Source organism: Rhinoraja longicauda, chromosome 29 (genome assembly GCF_053455715.1).
Source record: "Rhinoraja longicauda isolate Sanriku21f chromosome 29, sRhiLon1.1, whole genome shotgun sequence".
Taxonomy (NCBI): domain Eukaryota; kingdom Metazoa; phylum Chordata; class Chondrichthyes; order Rajiformes; family Arhynchobatidae; genus Rhinoraja; species Rhinoraja longicauda.
The window spans coordinates 27,534,230-27,556,012 of record NC_135981.1 but is presented as its reverse complement, the minus strand read 5'-3'; positions in this window follow the sequence as shown (position 1 = coordinate 27,556,012).

Sequence of the window (21,783 nt, the reverse complement as noted above, 5' to 3'; positions counted from 1 at the left end):
TGTTGGAGATGGGGATGGGGATGGGGATGGGGATGGGGATGGGGATGGGGATGGGGATGGGGATGGGGATGGGGATGGGGATGGGGATGGGGATGGGGATGGGGATGGGGATGGGGATGGGGATGGGGATGGGGATGGGGATGGGGATGGGGATGGGGATGGGGATGGGGATTGGGATGGGGATGGAGGTGGGGGTGGGGGTGGGGATGGGGATGGGGATGGTGTTGGGGATGGGGATGGGGATGGGGATGGGGATGGGGATGGGGATGGGGATGGGGATGGTGTTGGGGATGGGAATGTGGATGGGGATGGGGATGGAGGTGGGGGTGGGGGTGGGGGTGGGGATGGGGTTGGGGATGGGGATGGGGATGGGGATGGGGATGGGGATGGGGATGGGGATGGGGATGGGGATGGGGATGGGGATGGGGATGGGGATGGGGATGGGGATGGGGATGGGGATGGGGATGGGGATGGGGATGGGGATGGGGATGGGGATGGGGATGGGGATGGGGATGGGGATGGGGATGGGGATGGGGATGGGGATGGGGATGGGGATGGGGATGGGGATGGGGATGGGGATGGGGATGGGGATGGGGATGGGGATGGTTATGGGGTTGGGGATGGGGATGGTGTTGAGGATGGGGGTGGGGGTGGGGGTGGACATGGGGGTGGATGGCTATTGCTGTATTGTAGTGAGTTCGAAACCAAGTGATGTTCCCAATGGAGTTATTCTGCAGTTCCAAACCCGTGACAAACCGCAACACACTTTAGTTCAGGACACACACTAACTACAACCTAATCTCTAGCGTTTGGCGCCAGACTGACGAATTCCCCGCGCTGCCGCACCTCGTGACCCGCCAGCCAATCCGAGGGTTCGAGACCCCATGGCCAATCCGTATGTCCCTACATGACCCCCCCCCCCCAAGAACCCTCGAAACCATACCTCACGGGCGCCCGGACCTCCCGCCCGGAACGCGTACGGCGAGGGGAGGCCGATACCGCCAGCGTGACCGGAGGCGGGGAGGGCACCGCCGCTGGAGGCGATGGGGGGGCCACTGGAGGGGAGGGGAGGGGAGGCCTGCAGGTGTAGGCGACGGGGGGCGCTTGATCGACAACGGTGGCCTGGGCCCAGCCGTAGGCGGCGGGGGGCCAAGAGGTGGCAAAAAGGACGCCGCTGGCGGGACAAGTGGGGCGGCCACAGGTCGGCCCCGGTGAGGAGGTTGTTCCACCGACACGGGGCGGTCCTGGTCCAAGTGGGCCGGCTTGAGGCGGGATACTGAAACGAGCTCCTGACGAGTTCCCACCTGTAAGGTGAAGATGACAGTCCCTCTTTTCAGCACCTGGAACGGGCCCTGGTAGACCGGTTGAAGAGGGGGGCGGTGGGAATCCCTTCGGAGGAACACGAACTCACAGTCCCGCAAGTCCGACGGGACGTGCACTGCCTCGCTTCCGTGACTGGAGGCCAGGACTGGAGCCAGAGACCCCACCCGTACCCGGAGGGAGCCCAAAACCGACGTGACGGACGGCGGCAAGGCGGGAGTGGAGGGAAGACTGTCACCCGGCACCCGCAGGGGCGAACCGTAGACGAGCTCGGCCGAGGATGTGCCCAGCTCAGCCTTCGGGGCCGTACGAATGCCAAGGAGGACCCAAGGCAGCTGGTCAGCCCAATCGTGGCCGGTCAGGCGAGCACAGAGGGACGCCTTCAGCTGCCGATGGAAGCGCTCAACCATCCCGTTGGCTTGGGGATGGTAGGCGGTGGTCTGCTGTAAGCGAGACCCATACAGCTGTGCCAGCGTGGCCCAGAGGGACGAGGTGAACTGGGTCCCCTGATCTGTGGTGATGATAGCCGGGACACCGAAACGGGCCACCCAATGCAACGCCAGGGCCCGTGCACAGGAGGCCGCCGAGGTGTCCGACAATGGGAGCGCCTCCGGCCAACGCGTGAACCGATTAACCACCGTCAGCAGATGAGTATAACCCCTGGAGTGGGGCAACGGGCCAACCAAGTCCACATGGATGTGGTAAAAATGGACTGGGGGATCCTCGAATTTCTGGTATGGGGGCTGGACATGGCGATAGACCTTGGAGGTCTGGCACGGAATGCAGGCGCGTGCCCAGGCTGCCACCTGCTTCTGCAGGCCGTGCCAGGCAAATCGGGCGGCCACCATGGCTGAAGTCGCCCTGATGGACGGGTGTGCCAGGCCATGAATGGCCTCGAAAACCTTATGCCGCAGGGCGGTCGGCACCACCGGGCGAGGAAGGGAAATGTCGCACCACAATTTGGTACCTGTGGGGCCGCACGCCTCCTGGAAATCCACCTCACCACCTACCGCGGCAACGGAGGGAATGGCCGGCCGGGACAGGGCATCAGCAACAGCATTAAGCCTACCCGCAATATGACGGACATCGGTGGTGAACTCAGAAATCTGGGTGAGGTGCCGCTGCTGGCGAGCCGACCACGGATCAGAAACCTTAGAAAAAGCGAATGTTAGAGGTTTGTGATCCGTGTAGGCAACAAAAGAGTGGCCTTCCAAAAAATAACGGAAGTGGCGGACTGCTAAATAGAGGGCCAGAAGCTCCCTATCAAACGCATTGTATTTGAGCTCAGGTCGAGTGAGCTGCCTGCTGAAAAACGCCAGGGGCTGCCAGTGACCGTCGACTTGCTGCTCCAAAACCCCACCCACCGCCACGTCTGAGGCGTCCACCGTCAGAGCCGTGGGGGCGGAGGAGCGCGGGTGCACCAGCATGGTGGCGTTGGCGAGGGCCTGTTTGACCGCGGCAAAAGCCGCCTCTGCAGCTGCGGACCATACTAACTCAGCGGGGTTACCCGCGAGGCATTGAAAAAAGGGGGCGCATGACCCGAGCTGCTGCAGGCACGAACCGATGATAAAAGTTCACCATGCCCACGAATTCCTGCAGGCCCTTGATGGTAGTAGGGCGTGGAAAAGAGCGGACCGCGTCCACCTTAGCTGGCAAAGGGGTGGCTCCGGCCGATGTAACCCGGTGACCCAGAAAATCTACCGCCGACAGGCCGAATTGGCATTTGGACGGATGGAGAATCAGGCCGTGGTCTTGCAGCCTCTGGAATATAGTGCGGAGGTGGACTAAGTGCTCCTGGACCGAACGGCTGGCAACTAAAATGTCATCGAGGTAAATAAACACGAACGGCAAACCTCGACCCACACGGTCCATCAGACGCTGGAATGCCTGAGCCGCGTTTTTAAGACCGAAAGGCATGCGCAACCACTCAAACAACCCGAACGGAGTAATGGTAGCCGTCTTTGGAATGTCCGGCGGGTGCACCGGGATCTGATGATATCCCCGCACCAAATCAATCTTGGAAAAAATTGTAGCGCCCTCCAGGCTGGCTGAGAAGTCCTGTATGTGCGGAATCGGGTAGCGGTCCGGCCGTGTTGCCGCGTTGAGCGGTCGGAAATCCCCACATGGTCTCCACCCCCCAGATGCTTTGGAAACCATATGCAAGGGGGAGGCCCACGGACTACTTGAAGACCGAACAATCCCCAGCCTTTCCAAGATGAGGAACTCTTCCCGAGCCATGGCCAGCTTGTCGGGTGGGAGGCGCCGTGCCCGGGCAAAAACCAGCGGCCCCTCGGTCGGAATGAAATGAATGAATCCATGCTTTTCGGAAGGTGCATCGAACCGCTGAACGAGGAGCTCCGGGAAGTCGGCGAGGACCGCATCAAACTGACTGGGAGCCGTGGTGATGGCCTGGATCGCTGGGCTGGGTGGGGTGGCGCTTGGAGGAGCAGCAGGCTCCGTACTGCTAGCCGAGGGTTGCAGGCCCTTCCCGCGGACATCTGCGACCAATGAAAAAGCCCAGAGGAAGTCCGCGCCCAAAATGGCCTGGCCCACATCCGCAACGATGAAATCCCAACGGTAGATCCTGGACTCGAAGGACAGGGACATAGTCCTCTTACCGTAAGTGCGGATGGGGCTGCCGTTCACCGCAATGAGGGGCGGCCCCTTCCCACCCGCTCGGACTTCACAGTCGTAGGGGGGCACAATACTCACGACCGCTCCCGTATCCACTAGAAACACGATCCCGGTCTCTTGGTCCGTCACGTAGAGGCGGCAGTTGCGGCCGATCGAGACTGCCTCTACATTCGATCGGCCGAGGCATTTCCCGGAAACGAGCACGGGGCCCTGCAACTTCGTGCCTCACTGCCCCACCACTTATGGAAGAAACACCAGCCGCGTCTGTGCGGCCCTGTTGCTTGCGCCCGCTGCCAATAAGCAGGTGCTGCAGCCCCTTCTTGGCGGGCTGACTGCGAAATGGCAGCCGATGCACCGCCCTCTCGGCCGCTCAGCCGACTGCCGCTGGGCCTCGAAACTCGATTAACCGAGTCGTCTCGGGTGTGTCGCTCCCTGACGAGCGCGTCGGCTTTCGCGGCGAACGCTACCGGATCTTCAAATGAGACGTCCGCCAACACTAACCTGACGTCTCTCGGCAGTTTCTCCCGAAAAGCCGCTTCAAAAACCATGCACGGCTGATGGTCGCCCATCAATGTCAGCATCTCAGTCATCAACGCCGACGGTAGCCGCTGCCCCAGCTCTGGTAAATGGAGGAGCTTCAGAGCCCGCTTGTTCTGGCTCCAGCCGAAAGTCCTCAGTAGGAGCCTCTTGAGCCCCACGTACTGCTCGGTTTGGGAAGGGTTGGTCAGGTACCGACCCAGCCGCGCGGCCACCTCCGGCTGTAGACAGCTCACCTGGTGGTGGAACTTTTCCTGGTCTTCCTCCACCCTCTTAAGATGGAACTGGGATTCTGCTTGTACGAACCACAGGTGCGGCTGATGGGCCCAGAATGGCGATAGGTGAACGCCACTTGCGCCCGCTCCCACCTGTGACATGCTGCTGTGATCTTCAGATCACGCCTCGAGGTCACCAATGTAGTGAGTCCGAAACCAGGTGATGTTGCCAACGGAGTTTATTCTGCAGTTCCAAACCCGTGACAAACCGCAACACACTTTAGTTCAGGCCACACACTAACTACAACCTAATCTCTAGAGTTTGGCGCCAGACTGACGAATTCCCCGCGCTGCCGCACCTCGTGACCCGCCAGCCAATCCGAGGGTTCGAGACCCCCTGGCCAATCCGTATGTCCCTACAGTATCTCCATTACTTGGCCCCTGGCCTGGATGTGTGGTGCGTCAGGGACCAGTTTCTTCTCTCAGGCCAGTGCCTCTCGGGGTAAGTGCTGTCTGTCAGGGAGCACTGGTCGCCAGGGCTTCTTGAAGCAGGAGCAGGGACCATTGGGATTCAGCTTCTACTCAATGGATGTTGATTCTAAATGTTTCTAAATGTGGTTGGACCCGCTAAAATTCCTTGTAAAGCCTGTAAACGAATGCTTCTAAAGAATGCTAGAAGGGTGGCACGGTGGCGCAGTGGTAGAGTTGCTGCTTTACAGCGCCGGAGACCCTGGTTCGATCCTGACTACGGGTGCTGTCTGTATGGAGTTTGTACGTTCTCCCTGTGACCTGCGTGGGTTTTCTCCGAGATCCTCTCACCTTCCAAAGACTACAGGCTTGAAGGTTAATTGGCTTGATATAAATATAAATGTAAAAATTGTCCCTCGGGTATGTAGCGTAGTGTTAGTGTGTGGCTAAACTGAACAAGACTACATTTCAAAATACAAAACAAGGCTCCTTTAAATTTCCAAAAAAAGCACTCAGCAAGTCACTCAATATCTGTGGAATGATATCTAGTTTAGTTTCGTTTACTGTCACGTGTACCGAGGTACAGTGAAAAGCTTTTGTTGCGCGCTAACCAGTCAGAGGAAAGACTATACATGATTATTATGGAGTGGTCCCAGAGTGTACAGATACAAGCTAAAGGGAGCAATGTGAATAATATTTAGTGCTGGATCGTTCAGTGAAGTCCATTTAAAGACAGTCCGAGGATCTCCAATGAGGTGGATGGTATGTCAGGACTGCAGGTAGTTGCAGATAGAGTAGAACTCTAATAATACCTCAATGGAAAGTTCAGGAATCCTGTTGCTTTAGTACCTGTCTCACTGCATGCCATTTCCCACACATGCATGACACTAACTGGGACTCCGTTCCTGCACACTTTTCACACTCACAAGGCCCTTCTTCCCACGCTCCCTTTAAATTCACCAACTTCATTAGAAAGTTTATGATCCTATCGCATTGAGGGGCGACAGAGTGGGGCAGCTGGTAGAACTGCTGCCTCACAGCGCCAGAGACCCAGCTTAATCGTGGCCTCGGGTGCTGTCTGTGTGGAGTTTGCACGTTCTCTCTGTGACCACTCGGGTTTACTCCGGGTACTCTGGTTTGTGGGTTAATTGGCCCTCTGTAAAATTGCCCCTAGTGTGCAGGGAGTGGACGGGAAAGTGGGACAACACAGAACTAGTGTGAACATGCAATCGGTGGCCAGCGTGGACTCGTGGCGCTGGAGGGCCTGTTTTCATGCTGTATCTCTAAACTAAAAGTAGACTGAGTTACTGTGTATCAATATAATAGTGAATCAAAAGTGCAATGGGAGTGATACCCAGCATGGAAAATCTGCCAGTCCGACCTCTCCAACATCTTGACAGTGCTGGATTATCAGTCTTATTAACACTATCACTATCCTGCACACTATCACTATCCTGCACACTAACACTATCCTGCATACTATCACTATTCTGCACACTATCACTATCCTGCACACTATCACTATTCTGCACACTATCACTATCCTGCACACTATCACTATCCTGCACACTATCACTATCCTGCACACTATCACTATTCTGCACACTATCACTATTCTGCACACTATCACTATCCTGCACACTAACACTATCCTACACACTATCACTATCCTGCACACTAACACTATCCTGCACACTATCACTATCCTGCACACTATCACTATCCTGCACACTATCACTATTCTGCACACTATCACTATCCTGCACACTATCACTATTCTGCACACTATCACTATCCTGCACACTATCACTATCCTGCACACTAACACTATCCTGCACACTAACACTATCCTGCACACTAACACTATCCTGCACACTATCACTATTCTGCACACTATCACTATCCTGCACACTATCACTATCCTACACACTATCACTATCCTGCACACTATCACTATCCTGCACACTATCACTATCCTGCACACTAACACTATCCTACACACACTAGGGACAATTTCTCCGGGATCTCCACTTTCCTTTATTATTATTCTACTAGTGTTTGTTTTTTGAGTATGTGTGTGTGTATATATATGTGTGTGTGTGTGAGTGTATATATATGTATGTGGATATGTGTATATGTATAGACTGCATATATATATATGTGTGTACTTGTGAGTATGTGTACATATACACACACTGAATGTTTTCTCTCTCGTTTATCATATTGTTCCCGGTGCACTATGTTAACATATACTGTTGTGCTGCAGCAAGCAATAATGTCATTGTTCTATCTGGGACACACGACAATAAACACTCGAGACTCTTGACCCCTCAGACTCAAGACAACATTTAAGAACTAATACATATTCCTTTTTTCTCTCCTCTCTAAAACATGTCGCAATAGGAACCTATCGTTATCGTTAACCATATCGTTAATAGGAACCTGAGGGGTAGCTTTTTCACACAAAGGTGGGTGGGTGTATGGAACGAGCTGCTGGAGGAGGTAGGTACTATTGCAATGTTTAAGAAACATTAAGACAGGTACATGGATGGGACAGGTTTGGAGGGATATGGGCCAAACGCAGGCAGGTGGCACTAGTGTAGATGGGGCATGTGGGCAAGTTGGGCCGAAGTGCCTGTTTCCTCTCTGGGACCCTCTGATTATATGAATGTATGAACTTCCAGTGCCAACATTAACTGCTTCACAAAAACATTACTGTTAAACCAAATTGAGATTGAAAACTAAAGATTACTTTTTTTCTTTCTCTGCGCTGCCGATGACACACTGACGATATCCTCAAAACCCACATTGCTCGGTCGGGCGAATGTTAAGATTTATAATTTTGATAATATAAATAGTGAACTATTGCTGCATTTAGTGCCTACTGGCAACGAGCTAAACAAAAGAACACTCCCAAGCTCACGGGCTTGTGAGGCAGTCAGACCTAAACACTTAAAACTGGGATTAATAATTTGCAATGCTGTTCGCATTTCCAATGTCTTTGCGTAAAACATTCAGAGCTGTTTGACCTTCAGCAGCAAACATTCTGCTTAAGGTCAGTCCAGAACTACAGGCCTGTCAAATCAATAAGGGGAGAATATTACTGAAGCTTCATTAGCTCATCACTGGGAAGATGAAAAAGGACAAAAGAACTAAATCAGCAAAAGTCTTCCACACAGGCATTTGATGCTCTAAGCATTTTAAATGAAGTCAAGCGTTTTATCCAGTACGTTTAGTTCAGTTTAGTTTAGTTTAGTTTAGTTTGGTTTAGTTTAGAGATACAGGGTGGAATCGAGACCGTGCCAACCAGCAATCACTCGTACGCTAGTTCTATGTTATCCCAGTTTCACATCCACTCCCTATATGTTAGAGACTGACTTATCTACAATCCTGCACATCCTTGGAGTGTGGGAGGAAACCGGGGCACCTGAAGGAAACCCACGTGGTCATAGGGGGAATGTGCAATCTCCACACAGACTGCATCCATAGTCAGGATCGAACCTGGGTCTCTGGAGCTATGAGACAGCACCTCGACCGCTATGCCACTGTGCCACCCCGGTGAAAGAGTTAGTACCTAGACATTCTGCCGCACAGGACCCACTTTTAGACGTTATGTGAACCAGTGATGCTTGCTATCATAATGGCTATGGACAGACGGGCACCCTGTTCCTGGGGGTGGAGGTCCTGACTATCTCTATACATTCAAACACAAACCCCAATGCCTGTAGGAAGCCCCCTACCTAAAGCACTGATACATGGCCCGGGCCACTCTGGGATGAGCCAAGTCCACAAGTGAACCACTTCAGAGGGTGTCGACCCGAAATGTCACCCATTCCTTCTCTCCCGAGATGCTGCCTGACCCGCTGATGCACTCCAGCATTTTGTGTCTACCTTCGATTTAAACCAACATCTGCAGTTTTTTTCCTACATTGCAGAGGAAGTCCTGAAAGAGTCCATTACTGCCACAATCAAGAAGAAAAGCGATTGAAGAGGACTAAACTGCACGTCGAAGATATCACAAAATGCTGGAGTAACTCAGCGGGTCAGGCAGCATCTCTGGAGACAAGCACATTAGTAGCTGGGTGGACAGAAGCCAGCGTTGAAAAGCAGACAGAAGTCAGTGAGATAAGGAGAGAAGTGGCATTAATTGTGTGTCTGGAGAAAAGGATGTAGGTGGAAGGGGACAGTGGGGGGGGGGGGGGGAATCTTGCATTCACACTCTTGTACATCCATCTGAGCATGTGTGAAGTTTTGCACATTGGGAGGGAAAGTATTCAGTTAATGGTATGAAGCTTAACAGCATTAATGGACAGGGTGATATTGAGGTCCAAAACCATAGCTCTCTGATAGTGACAACACAAGTAGATAGAGAGGTAAAGAAGGTGTACGGCACACTTGCTTTCATTGGTCAGTGCATTGAGTACAAGAGTCAAGAAGTCATGTTACAGATTTATAAAATGTTGATTAGACTACATTGGGAGTACGCAGGTCTGGTCACTCCATTGCAGGGAGGATGTGGAGGCTTTGTGAGAGGGTGTGGAAAATGTGGAGAGGGTTAGTGGGATTCTGCCTGGATTAGAGAGTGTTAGCTGTAAGGGGAGACGAGACAACCTCCACTTTGTGTACATAGATGTGCGTTAGCTTTAAGGACTGTGTGCCCCATGTGATGTAAGCTTTGATCTATTATTGTACCAGCCGCTGTTGTCAGTTGGAAGTTCCGAGCTTCAATAAATGATGCTCTGCGGATCGCTCTGCTTCTGCTAATGCTGAGGTGCCAGCTGCCAGAGACCAGCAGCACTTGCTTGAGACGGCAGCATGTTACCCACAAAGCAGGGGTAGCGCAAGCCAGCATGCCCCAGGCTGTCAACCCCACAGTGGCAGGCAGGGCAGGATCTCAATGTGTCGTTGGTGATTCATCCAACTGGGCATGAGTATAGGGCGACACGGTGGTAGAGCTGCTGCCTCACAGCGCCAGAGACACGGGTTCCATCCATTCCGTCCACACAGATGTAGCCTGACTTGCTGAGTTACTCCAGCACTTTGGGTTTGCTCAATTCCAGCATCTGCAGTTCCTCGTGTCTTCACTTGTGACGCCGGGCGCTGTCTGTGTGGAGTTTGCACGTTCCCGCAGTGACCTCGTGGGTTTCCTCCAGCAGCTCCGGCTTCAATGGTTCAATGGTTCTTTATTGTCGGGTGTACACGGCACGGTGAAGTTCTTTTACACGTCCTGCAAATGTGCAGTCGCCATATTCTGGCGCCGATTCCAATGCAAAATAACAGCCTAAAGTCCAAAGTCTGGGCCACATGCTGGAGGTACTGGAGTGCCCGCCCCCTGGTCCAGGTAGCCCCCAGGCTGCTGCAGGCCCGAGACTGACGTCCCGCTCCTTGCCCGCTGCCTCTGGTCCCAGGGTCGCCTCCTGCTTTCAACCTTGAAGGCGTTGGAGGCAATGCCCCCGGTCCCTCTCTCACCATCCACCCCTCACGTCCGTCTTCGCCAGTGGCTCTCTGCTCCTCCTCCACTCTCTGGTCTTCAGGGCTTCCCCCAGCGGGCAGCGGCCTGCTGGGGCTTCTTCACAGCGGCCAGCCAGGCCTGATGCCCACATTCCAAAGACGCGGGCACGGTGGCGCAGCGGTAGAGTTGCTGCCTTACAGCGAATGCAGCGCCGGAGACCCGGGTTCCATCCCGACTACGGGCGCTGTCTGTTCCGGAGTTTGAACGTTCTCCCCGTGACCTGCGTGGGTTTTCTCCGACATCTTCCGTTTCCTCCCACACTCCAAAGACCTACAGGTATCTAGGTCAATTGGCTTGGTATAAATGTAAAAATTGTCCCTTGTGTGTGTAGGACAAAGTTAATGTGCGGGGATCGCTGGTCGGCGCGGACCCGGTGGGCTTAAGGGCCTGTTTCCACGATGTATCTCTGAACTAAACGAAACTAAATGCATGGGTTCTACAAGGGTTACATGTTAATCCACCTCTCCACATTGCCCCTAGCGTGCAGAGTGTGGATGGGAAAATGGGATGACATAGAACGGGCGATCAATGGTAGGCGTGGATCGATGATAAGTGCGCTGAAGGGACAGTTTCCCAGCTGTGTGTCTCTAAACTAAACGAAACTAAATATTTCAAAATGAGTTTGATGTCGGTCGTGCTTTAGCAGGAGTGCAGCTGAACAGAAACAGCCGGTGAATAATGATCTCACACACACCAGGCCTCCCCAGCGTTGTGTTCATGCATCTGCTGCATATTGCCCTGGAACCCACAGCCCATCAAGGAGGTCAGTGTTAATGTGATCCCATCAGATTCCCAGCCACCAGAGACCCACCCCAACACAAACATACCTCATTTTAATGTATATGAAATATTTAAATATGATTATGCAAATCTGAACACCAGGGTCAGTCCGTCTGGGAATGATAAGTATGAAACAGTGCGAATCAACTCTCGTTATTTCTGAAGGAAAGAAGCACAGGTTTTTCACCAATCAATTATTCCCCCCCCTATTTCATTAAAATCCTCATTTTCTGGTCCAAAGACTGATGGAATATTTCAGTGATTGGATGCCTCAGAAGGATGATTTTGATTCTATCCCAAAACTAAATATTCACATATTGACTGGTTGTATCACGGCCTGGTTTGGCAACTCAAACGCCCAGAATGTGGGAGATTACAAGAAATGGTGGATGTTGTGTCGGGTGGCACAGTGGCACAGTGGCACAGTGGCACAGTGGCACAGCGACAGGGTTGCTACCTCCAGTGCCAGTGACCCGAGTTCAATCCTGACTATGGGTGCTGTCTGTGTAGAGTTTACATATTCACCCTGTAATCACACGGGTTTGCTCCAGGTGCCTCCTTCATTCCAAAGACGTGTGGGTTTGTAGGTTAATCGGCCTCTGTAAATTGCCCCTAGTGTGTAGGATGCAAATGTGCAATTACATAGAGCTAGTGTATGGGTGATCGATGGTTGACATGGACTTGGTGGGCTGAAGGGCCTCTTTCTGTACTGTGTCTGTAAGCTGGCCAGTCGGCCCATCACGGCTACCAACTGCCCCAGCATCAAAGGGATCTACAGGAGGAGCAACCAGCATCTTCAAAGACCCCACACCACCCTGGCCCCACTCTTACTTCCTCCTGCCTTGGAGAAGAAAGTACAGGAGCCTGAAACCTGTGACCTCTAGGTTCAGGAAAGGTTTTTTCTGACAACTATCAGGCCCTTGAGCACTACAAAAACCAATTAAACTCTGAACTACGAACTGTCTTGTTTGCACCAGGGACTTCAGACTTTTATATTGCTCTAATATTGCTTGTTTTAATTTATTAAACTTTCTTGAATTCATTGTGCTATCTATGAGCAGTATGTTTACAGACCTGTTGTGCTGCTACAAGTAAGAGAGTTTCATTGTTACGTTTTCGGTGCGTAGGGCAATTAAACGCTCTGAAGTGTTTACCACCAGTCTGAAGAAGGGTCTCGACCCGAAACGCCACCCATCCCTTCTCTCCAGAGATGCTGCCTGTCCCGCTGAGTTACTCCAGCATTTTGTGTCTACCTTCGATTTAAACCAGCATCTGCTGTTCTTTGCTACACAATGAAACACTCTTGACTCTTGATTCCTTGCAGCACAGGAGGATGAGGAGGTGATCATGTAGAGGTGGATAAAATAATGAGAGCAATAGATTGTGTAGATGCACAGAGTCTCTTGACCAGAGTCGGGGAATGGGGAACCAGAGGACATAAGCTTAAGATGAAGGGGGAATAATGTAGTATGAATCTAAGGGTTCACTTTTTCACACAGTGGGTGGTGGGTGTATGGAACCAACATCCCGAGGAGGTAGTGGAGGCATAGACTATTGCAACGTTTAACAAACAATTAGACAGGTACATGGATATGGCAGGTTTAGCGGGATATAAACACAGGCAGGTGGAACCAGTGTGGATGGGACATGCTGGTCAGTGATGCTGGGCCGAGGGGCCTGTTTCCCAGCTGTGGCTCGATGGCTCGATGGGTTTAATGAGGTGTCAGAGTAGCGGGTGCTTGATGTTATCATGGACTTGGTTGGCCAAATTATTTTTTTTTTCGATGGCTGTTTGAGTCATGACTCTGTGTTGCTGGAAAGGATGTTTCCAAAAAATCAGAATAGATTTTTAAAAAGGCAAAAAAGATGCCGCTTAATCCTGATTGGGCCTTTAATGTGGACGGGCTAGTGCTTGCAGCTCTTCATGGTCCCTTGTCTTTGTGGTGCTAGATGATGAAGCCCATGATGCCCAAGGCCCCTCAGGATTGTCCACTCTGCTCACCCGGGCCTGTGTCTGCTAGCATGCTGTTGGAGGGTGACTCTGTGGTTTTGGGGTGGGGTGGTATTGAGGACAGATGGAGGTGGCTGGGTAGTGAGCAAGAGCTTTGGTGTTTGTTGCTTAGTCCCACCTTTCATATCAGAAATATAAATTGCAGAGAGCTGTAGACTGATGTTTAGAGCAGATTCCCCACCATTGGTTCCATCTGCACCATTGGTTCCATCTGCACCATTGGTTCCATCTGCACCATTGGTTCCATCTGCACCATTGGTTCCATCTGCACCATTGGTTCCATCTGCACCATTGGTTCCATCTGCACCATTGGTTCCATCTTGGAAAAGCAGCCAACATAATCAAAGACGTCCCACCCCGGTCATTCCTTCTTCTCCCTGCTCCCATCGGGCAAAAGGTACAGAAGCTTGAAGGTGACACTACTAGACTCAGGAACAGCTTCTCCCCCTCTGTTATATGGCTTCTGAAAGGTCCTTCCACAAGCTAGGGTGCTGTCCAATTCACCTCTACCCCATTGAGGACGTTGGAGTGTAACTATGGAACTGACGCACTACAATGCTGAGAACCATATTCTGCACTCTGTATCTTCCCCTCTGCAGCACGGTAGCGTAGCCGTAGAGTTGCTGCTTTACAGCGAATGCAGCGCCGGAGACTCAGGTTCGATCCTGACTACGGGTGCTGCACTGTAAGGAGTTTGTACGTTCTCCCCGTGACCTGCGTGGGTTTTCTCCGAGATCTTCGGTTTCCTCCCACACTCCAAAGACGTACAGGTATGTAGGTTAATTGGCTGGGTAAATGTAAAAATTGTCCCTAGTGGTGTAAGATAGTGTTAATGTGCGGGGATCGCTGGGCGGCACGGACTTGGTGGGCCGAAAAGGCCTGTTTCCGGCTGTATATATATGATATGATATGATAAGATATTGAACTTGAGTTTGACTGTATTTATGTGTAGTATTATCCGATTCAATTGGATAACATGTCAAATAAAGCTTTTCATGTGATAATATTCAACCTAAACCTAGAATGTTCACCCTTGCCTTGCTCTTTTTAGTCTCGTCCCTGGCAATGCAGACCCCGTGTTAAAGCAGCGTTGGAGCTGAAGCATTAACAGCCCAGAACTGAAGATATTAGCAGTTAATTCATATAAAATTATGAAAGGACTGGACAAGCTAGATGCAGGAAATATGTTCCCAAAGTTGGGGGAGTCCAGAACCAGGGGCCACAGTCTAAGAATAAAGGGGAGGCCATTTAAAACTGAGATAAGAAAAAAACTGTTTCACCCAGAGAGTTGTGAATTTGTGGAATTCTCTGTCACAGAGGGCAGTGGAGGCCGATTCACTGGATGAACTTAAAAGAGAGTTAGATAGAGCTCTAGGGGCTAGTGGAATCATGGGATATGGGGAGAAGGCTGGCACTGATTGTGGATGATCAGCCATGATCACAATGAATGGCGGTGCTGGCTCGAAGGGCCAAATGGCCTCCTCCTGCACCTATTTTCTATGTTTCTATGTCTATGCCAATTATCCGCCATTCTTGAGCAGTGGACGTTGCTTATTCATGGTTCCCTGAGAAAGAGGTGGTGGAAACTGGAAACAACATACCAAGGAACGAAGAAGGACTGGAGAGTGGTCTGAAGAAGGGTCCCAACACTGAAACGTCACCCATCATTTTTCTCCAGAGATGCTGCCCGACCTGCTGATTTACTCCAGCATTTTGTGCCTATCTTTGGTGTAAACCAGCATCTGCAGCTCCTTGTTTCTACATAACAAAGAGACTGTTTGGACTCCACTGGTAACTGTAAGACATTCCTCCTATGAAGATAGATGCAAAATGCTGGAGTAACTCAGCGGGACAGGCAGCATCTCTGGATATGTGTAAGAAAGAACTGCAGATGCTGGTTTAAACCGAAGATAGACACAAAAAGCAGGAATAACTCAGCGGGACAGGCAGCATCTCTGGAGAGAAGGTTTTTATATGTCTAGAGAGGGTAGAAGGCCGTTCTGGGGAGCCCACGAGGAGGGGGAGCATTGGAGATGGGAGAAGGGGTGGTTTTTACCAGTCTGAAGAAGGGTCTCGACCAAAAACATCACCCATTCCTTCTCTCCAGAGATGCTGCCTGGCCCGCTGAGTTACTCCAGCTTTTTGTGTCTAGCATTTCTGGATAGAAGGAATGGGTGACGTTTCGGGTCAAGACCTTTCTTCAAACTTCCATTTTCCAGGCCCCCACTCCTTCATCTTTACTGCGGATGTCCAGTCACTCTACACCTCCATCACCCACCAGGAAGGTCCTAAAGCCCTCCGCTTCTTCCTCGACCGCAGAACCAGCCAATTTCCCTCTACCAACACTCTCCTCCGCCTAGCAGAGCTGGTCCTTACCCTCAAACAACTCCTCCTTCGACATCTCTCTCCTTTCTACGAACATCCGTTGGTGTTGAACTTTTGGACCTTATGACTGACTGGCAAAGTGTGAGTGCTCATTATTTGAATTATACTCACAGTTTCAGTACAACCATATGACACCCTGTGATTTAAATTGTCTCAAACCTTTATTTGCCTTCTGTGGAGTTCAATGTACACAGCAACATTACATTCTAAGTGCTGATTTCCTATTACCAGGTTTGTCAGCATCCCACAGAGTTCAGAGAATTCACCGAGAATCTTGTCAACTCAGCAAAAACCCTATATCACATTTTTAAAAATCACATTATGAAGAGGGAAATGTACTCCACGGACTGCAAATCCTGCTAGTTTTACATAAATGTCTGAGATTTACTCACACAAATTGTTGAGCTTGATATATTGTTCAAGCTTATACTGGAAATTCCTTTGGATAAACACAGGCATTTAACTATTTAGGCAATGACTCACACTACATAAGGGAACATGCCCGATCAAGATGACCTTCAGATTGGGAAATTAGAAACTAAACTCCAGTTGCTGGGTGCATTATTGAAATTGATTCGTTCCCCCCTTGGAACACTAACTTGCGCTGATTTATTCACTTTGAGTCAGGAAGATTCCCAGCAGGGATTGAGAGAAGTGCAATCTGTTCCCATTCCAACTTCTACTGGTCCTGTGTTTGAGATGTTTGTGAGTCTTGTCATGTTGTCTTTGACTTTAACGCCATCCACTGGGGACTTTCCATTGACTTTCTTTGGTCAGAGGGCGGTGAATCTGCGGAATTCCTTGCCGCAGAAGGCTGTGGAGGCCAAGTCAATGGATATTTGTCAGGCAGTGATAGATAGATTCTTGATTAATGCGGGTGTCAGGGGTTATGGGGAGAAGGCAGGAGAATGGGGTTACAAGGGAGAGATAGATCAGCCGTGAATGGTGAAGTAGACTTGATGGGCCGAATGGCCTAACTCTGCTCCTACCACTTAGAAACATAGAAACATAGAAAATAGGGGCAGGAGGAGGCCACTCGGCCCTTCGAGCCAGCACCGCCATTCATTGTGATCATGGCTGATCGTCCCCAATCAATAACCCGTGCCTGCCTTCTCCCCATATCCCTTGATTACACTAGCCCCTAGAGCTCTATCTAACTCTCTCTTAAATCCATCCAGTGATTTGGCTTCCACTGCCCTCTGTGGCAGAGAATTCCACAAATTCACAACTCTCTGGGTGAAAAGGTTTTTTCTCACCTCAGTTTTAAACTTATGACCTTATGACCTTATGATTCACCATTTTGTTCCTGCAGTAACAGACGGAGACCAAAGAGCAGATACTTCTCTGTGCAGGAAAGAACTGTAGATGCTGGTTTACACCGAAGATAGACACCACATGCTGAAGTAACTCAGAAGGCAGGCAGCATCTCTGGAGAAAAGGAGTAGGTGACGTTTCGGGTCGAGACCGTTCTTCTGTCCATCAGCTAGAGGTGTCAAGAGACAAGAAGAGAAATTGTGGAAGAAGTTTTGCATCCACAGATTTTGCTTTTTAAATTTCTAATATAATCTTTGTTCATTGAAGTATTCTTGCTGACCAATGTTTGAAAGTCTCGGCCCACCAAGTCTGCACTGACTATCGATCACCCGATCACACTAATTCTGTGTTATTCCACTTTCTCGTCCACTCCGAACACACGAGGAGCAATTTGACAGAGGACAACTAACTTATAAACCCATCATCTTTGAGATGTGGGGGAAACCAGAGCCCACACCATAACAAGGAGAACGTGCAAACTCCACACAAACAGCACCCGAGGTCAGGATTGAACCCGGGTGTCTGGCATTGTGAGGCAGCAGCTCTACCAGCTGTGCCACCGCGCTTGTCCAATTTACTCACATTCTTCTGTAAGAAGGAACTGCAGATGCTGGTTTAAACCAAGGATAGACACATAAAGCTGGAGTAACTCAGCGGGATGGGCAGCATCTCTGGAGAGAAGGAATGGGTAACGTTTCTGAAGAAGGGTCCAGACCCGAAACGTCACCCATTCCTTCTCTCCAGAGACGCTGCCTGTCCCACGGAGTTACTCCAGCATTTTGTGTTGAAAGACTGGAGCGACTAGGCTTGTATACACCGGAATTTAGAAGGATGAGAGGAGATCTTATCGAAACGTATAAGATTATTAAGGGGTTGGACACGTTAGAGGCAGGAAACATGTTCCCAATGTTGGGGGAGTCCAGAACCAGGGGCCACAGTTTAAGAATAAGGGGTAGGCCATTTAGAACTGAGATGAGGGAAAACTTTTTCAGTCAGAGAGTTGTGAATCTGTGGAATTCTCTACCTCAGAAGGCAGTGGAGGCCAATTCTCTGAATGCATTCAAGAGAGAGCTAGATAGAGCTCTTAAGGATAGCGGAGTCAGGGGGTATGGGGAGAAGGCAGGAACGGGGTACTGATTGAGAATGATCAGCCATGATCACATTGAAGGGCCGAATGGCCTCCTCCTGCACCTATTGTCTATTGTCTATTGTGTCCACCTTCCTCATATTCTTACTCTCTCAGCATAAGGTTGAAAGAATCAACAAATAATGGGCGTGTTTGGAACCATTTTAATAAACGATTAACATTCAGAATCCAATAAGTAAAGTTATCTCCTGCAGGAAATACTATTTCTACACTGGACACTTTTGCAAAATCACCCTGCCTCACTTGCCACTGATGAATTATTAAGGTGTTTCTAATACTGTGCTGTGAATGGCAGGGAAATGCCAGTGGTTTAGTGTGGAATGCCAGCATTTCTCAGCAGAAATTCCACCAGGTTCAGGTTTCCCAAGTAAACACGATTGTCCTGACTTGACCGGCTGCTTTTCACAGTGAAGTGTCCAGCGATCAAAAATGAGCCCACCATCACTCCACAGCACTTTCACTGTTTTTAGTCATTTTCTATACTTTGCAAAAGTTTGTGACAGTTTCATAAATTCATAAGTTCATAAGTGATAGCAGGGGAATTAGGCCATTCGGCCCATCGAGTCTACTCCGCCATTCAATCATGGCCGATCTATCTTTTTCTTCTCAACCCCATTCTCCTGCCTTCTCCCCATAACCCCTGACAGTAAGTGACCGCACCAGCACTCCCAAGTCCCTTTGTATCTCCGATTTCTGAATCTTCTCCACTCAGAAAATAGTCTACGCCTTTATTCCTATTACCAAAGTGCATGGCTGCACACTTTGCCACGCTATGTTCCATCTGCGATCAGAATACTCTTCTCACATCTTTGGGCCCAAATTGCCCCTCTGCCTGGCTCGGCTCTGCACCCCGGCCTGATGCTGTACCTGGCCAACACTAGCACCCCATCCCCAAATCTGAGCCAACGTTTCTTGACCAACTCACCCCACCAATCTCTCTGTACCCCATGATTCATTCTACCTCTCCTTCAGGTCTATGACACCAGCACCCCCCACCCGTCCTCCCCACCCACCACCCGTCCCGTCATCTGCATCGTCCCTGATCTCATCACTACTCACCCCAAACTGCTTTCCAGGCACGTCCTCTGATCCTCTTCACCACCGTCTGTGCGGCAGAAGCATTTCCAGGGGTGCTGCAGCCGAAGGCTCATCGCTCGGCGGAACTGGGAGGGACTTGGAAGCGTTGGACGCGAGGAGCAAAGGCCAGTGAGAAGGTGACCCGGGGTATTGCCTCCAGCACCTTCAGGGTCAGTGGCAGGAGGCATCCCCGGTGAGCGAGGTCTGAACACGGGCAGAGGCGGTCAAGGGCGATGGGGGAAGGCCCTGCAGGAGTCTGGGGATCATGAACAACTCTGTAGACAGAGCGCGCGGGCAGACTGGACTTTGGAAACGCCACCGAAACATGGCGGCACCTGCGTGTGTAAATATGCAAGACGAATTTCACTCTGCAGTTGCACAAATAAAGCAGCATTGAACCACTGAACCGATGCCCACAACTCAAACTATGCTACTCCCCTGGCATCAAAATGGCGGCGTGAGCAACGGAATTAGTTTAGTGTGTACAATATGAGCGTTGTTTTCTGGTGCCAAGTCCAAATAAAAAGAACGGACGTGGTTCACATTGAATAACTTCCAATGGCTTCTGCTCTTAGTAGCTTCTAATCTACACTCACTCCGCACACTGCACCTGGGCTGTCATCACATCCAGCACTCATCCAGCGTGTCACAACAACACAGCTTCACATGGCAATGTAACAGTGAGCAAGGCTAGTTCACAGGCAGTGGATCCCAGGCAGTGGATGGCAGGCAGTGGATCACAGGCAGTGGATGGCACGCACTGAATCCCGGGCAGTGGATCACAGGCACTGAATCCCGGGCAGTGGATCCCAGGCAGTGGATCCCAAGCTGTGAATCTGAGGCAGTGAATCCCAGGCTGTGAATCCCAGGCAGTGGATGGCACGCACTGAATCCCGGGCAGTGGATCACAGGCACTGAATCCCGGGCAGTGGATCCCAGGCAGTGAATCCCAGGCAGTGGATCCCAGGCAGTGGATCACTGGCAGTGAATCCCAGGCTGTGAATCCCAGGCAGTGGATCCCAGGTAGTGGATCACAGGCGGTGGATCGCAAGCTGTGAATCTGAGGCGGTGAATCCCAGGCTGTGGTAGTTTGTGTCCTATCCACAGAGGAGAGGTGCTTGCACAGATGTTTGGTATCTCTCATTTCCCTCTCCTTTGACGCTCAGTCTCAGGAAATGTCTCGACCTGTAACATCCTATTCCTCTCTCCAGAGACGCAGCCTGACCCGCTGAGTTACTCCAGCATTTTGTGTCTATCTATTGGTATTGATATTGGTTCATTATTTGTATACGCACCGAAATATAGTGACGAACTTTGTTTTGGGTCTAATCCAGGCAAGTCATGCCATATGTGGCGACAATCAAACCATACATGAGGACAACAGGTAATGCTAAAAGAGGCAGGAAAGATTGCAGAGTAGACTTGTGTTGGATCAATACTCTTCCCACTGAAGGCTGTTGGCATGGTGCATGTTGATGGGATTAAAACAATAAACACAAGGATTTCTCAATGGTTCTCACTGCAATTCTTTGGCAAATGTGCAACCCACCTTAAATATTAAGTTCATCCAACTCTCTGCAATGTCTTGCGGACGTGGGTAGAGCAATTGCCAAACCAAGCTGTGGTGCATCCCCATATTTGCTCTTTATGATGTATCTGTGAAATCTGGTAAGAGACATTATATTTCCTAGCACAGACCCTGATGCCCCTCCACAACCCCTCTCCCCTCTTCCCTATTTTTGTTTCGTCTTCCATCACATTGAGGAATGTGGAGGAGTCACTGTGGAGGATGTTCATGTTCAAATGTATTTTGTGTGTCTTGTTGCTTTTTATTGGTATGGCAAATCAAATTCCTCGTATGTTGCAAAACATACTTGGCTGGTAAAGTATGATTATGATTATGATTATGATTATATCACTGCTTTAACACATAGAGTCATAGAGTCATAGAGTGATACAGTGTGGAAACAGGCCCTTCGGCCCAACTTGCCCACACCAGCCAACAATGTCCCAGCTACACTAGTCCCACCTGCCCGCGCTTGGTCCATATCCCTCCAAACCTGTCCTATCCATGTACCTGATTAGCAAGTGTGCAGAAGTAGTCCACTGATCCCACACACAAGCGGTGCCATGTTTTGGAGCCATATTCAAAGTCCAGTCCACACTGAAGTTTAAATTAGTTTAGTTTAGTTTAGATACAGCGTGGAAACAGGCCCTTCGGCCCATCGGGTCTGCGCTGACCAGCGATCCCCACACTCTAACACTACCCTTTACAATTTTGCTGTCGCCAATTAGCCTACAAACCTGTGTGTGTTTGGAATGTGGGAGGAAACCAGAGCATCCGGAGAAAACCCACATTATCACAGGGCGAACATTCAAACTC